This window comes from Orycteropus afer, unplaced genomic scaffold (assembly GCF_000298275.1).
Source record: "Orycteropus afer afer isolate SDZICR_OR568_19922 unplaced genomic scaffold, OryAfe1.0 scaffold00326, whole genome shotgun sequence".
Taxonomy (NCBI): domain Eukaryota; kingdom Metazoa; phylum Chordata; class Mammalia; order Tubulidentata; family Orycteropodidae; genus Orycteropus; species Orycteropus afer.
Window position 1 is genome coordinate 3,895,251 of NW_006921913.1, and position 3,276 is coordinate 3,898,526.

Consider the following 3,276-nt stretch of genomic DNA (forward strand, 5'->3'; position numbering starts at 1 on the left):
AATTTCAGAGAATGGTGTGGAGACTCCCTATAGGAAAATCAGCCTTTCTCCATAGACAGTCATTATCATCCCAAAGAGACTGCTCGTATGAAATGCTCTTACAAATATGATCATTAAGTTTGAACTCGCCATAGATCAAATACTGAAAATACCAAAGTTCCCTGTTGATTGGATTTTTTTCTAGACCTAACATATATAGGAATTGATGTAATATAAACAGCTAATAGTTTATACTACAAGGGAAAAGGTGGTAACCAACTTCCTGTTTCCAGAGTTGAAAATGACACCACAATCCATGTTTAAAATTTATAACCACAGAAGTTTGTAAAGGATAGTTTTAATTTATTTAAGCTGGTTCTTAAAAATAAAATAAAACACTTGTAGAGAATTCTTGCTAGGGAAGCCTTTATCAATTAAATTAATATGCTAAATATCTTTCTCTCCTTCTATTTTCCTTATAATGTTATTTTTGGTTTGTATTGCCTTGTTTATTCTTAAAAATAAGTCAGCCACTACTTGTCTGTTTTAATGTTTTGTACATGACATATTTTTAAACTGATTTTCATTCTTTGGTTGAATTCAAAGAGAAATGAGGCCTTAAATATGATTAATTTTACACTGATTTTTGAAATACCTTTTTTAGTATCCAGCTTATAACACAATATATTTGACTAGAAAACTCATTGCCAGCGAGTGTGATCCAACTCGTAGCAACCCCTCCTTGGGTTTCCGAGGCAGTATCACTACAGAAATAGATTGCCCAAACTTTCTTCTTAGGAGTGGCTGGTGGGTTTGAACCACCAGCCTTCTGGTTAGCATTCAAATGCAAAAGTATCACTACTTCTACATTTGTTACTGCAAACAAGAAATCACTCTTTTGCTTATCAAGGTCTCCCCTTTAACTTCATTATGTGTATATTTTTGCTGATGTTTTCTGAGATGTTGCATTTGAACCCCACTTTTCATTACCTTTAGTGTTTCTTCTCTTTATTTCTTTTCATGTGGTTTCTATGATCTCTTATAGCTATCACACAGATTATAGATACAAGCAAAACAAATGAACAAACTCACTGCCATAGAGTCGATTCTGACTCAGAGAGAGCCCCTTTGAGTTTCTGAGGTGGTGCATTTTTATGCAAATAGATTGCCCAGTCTTCCTTCTGCACAGTGGCTTGTGGATTTGAATTGCCAACCATCTGGTTAGCAGTCAAATGCCTTAGGCACTCAGCTACCAGAGCTCCCTGATTATAGCCTCAGTCTACAGGTTATAAATGTCACATAGTTTTACTAAAAATATATCGTATATATTTTTTTATTTCTTCAGAAGGAAGGTTGGGCAATCTACTTCCATAGAGATAGCACCTTGGAAACTCAAGGAGGGGTTGCTATGAGTTGGACCCAACTCCATGGCAGTGAGTTTGATTTTGGTTTGGTTATTATCTTGGCTACATTTACATTACATGTGGTCCAAAGTAAAATGCTGGATTATAAATAAACGCATGCTCCCATTAAAATCAACACATGAACAATTAATAATCTTTATTTCATAAATAAGGAAATTGGAGAAAATAAAAGTTAACACTTCCATATGAAATTAGGTGCCCAATAAGAAGCAGAGTTTGGATTCAACTCAGTAAATCTGGCCCTGACTTTTTTTTTTTTTTTTTTTTTTGATACTTTTATTGACAGTTAAGTGTCACAAGACAGTTTTACAGGACAATACAAGAAAAAGAGTTCCAAGACAATGGAGTGCGCACTTGCCACAGACAGGATAACACTCTTTACCCTCATCCTCTCCCTCAGTGCTATCTGCTCCAACCTCCTCATAATCCTTCTCAAGGGCAGTCGTGTCCTTATGGGCCTCAGAAAACTCTCCTTCCTTCATCCCCTCACCTACTTGCCAGAGATCAAAGGCACACTTGGCATATATCAGGTTACACTCGTGGTCTAGGGGAGCCCAGGCTTTAGTAACAGCTGTGGTGTTGCTCAGCATGCACAAAGCTCCCTGAACCTTGGCCAGGTCACCACCAGGTACCACAGTGGGAGGCTGGTAATTAATACAAACCTTGAAGCCAGTGGAGCACCAATCCACAAACTGAATGGTTAGTTCACTTGGTCTTGATGGTAACAATAGCAGCATTGACATATTTGGAAACAATATCACTTTGGTACAATAGGGTCACATTTCACCGTCTGGTGAAATTTCACTAGATGATGAAATGTGAACCTTGCCAAAATAAATACATAACTGGAAGCATTGATAAACATGTATAAACAAATGATATTTCTCAGTAAGTCAAATATGAAAAATAACTACCTTAAAATTAAAGCAGTCTTTTCTGAAAGAAAATAATTTATTATTAAAAATACACATCCAAATCCTAATCTAATTTAAGAATTCTCCAATTGTCCCTATCTAGAAACTGCCTTAACTAATGCTGAGTCATAGAATCTGGTACTAATCTCACATACATACACATATGTGTGTGTATATTCATTTCATATGTATTTTAAGTCATTTTTTGATTATGCTTTAAATTTGAGCACTGTGCTTATCTTCTGGCAATAAAAGGACATTGTTTAAAAGTTGCTTCCAAAGAAAAGACATTTCATTTTTACTCAGGTATTATTTTTGTAGCCTTTAGTGATACCCTAGCCTTTTTATTTTTCTCATTTTTTAACTGAAAATAAAATTGTTACTGGAGTTTTCTTTTTCTGTTTTTCATGTTCTATATTATTCATTATATATTTCTATGTTCTATTATTCAATTTCTTTTTCAACTCTTTCAGTTCTGTGTATTCTAAAAAGCTGATTGAGAATTCTATCTCAAGTTTATGCTATTTTTCTTTGTTAAACTCACTCCTTTTTTAGTGTTTGCGATTTTGTGTACTAGGGAAATCTCTTTCCAATTATTGCCTGTGATATTCCAGAATAAAACTTCCATGTTTATTTCATTTTATTGTGACTTTTTCTCTTTATATTTCACTTTATAGTTTCTGAATGGATATGATCTACGAGTTCTGTGAGGTTATTTTACATTTATTTCTAACATTTCTAACAGTCTACTATGATAGTTTATTTTCTTATGTTTTGCAGTAGCAATTCATTTGGTCATCAAACATGGTTGTAAGAATAAGATACAAAAACTTTTTTTCTGTTTTTAAAAGTAAATAAAAGGAGGCGGGGCAAGATGGCGGACTAGGCAGAAGGATTGCACAGACCCTCTTCAACAAAGAAAAGGGAAACCAATTAACACAGACACAGAAGATAATCTT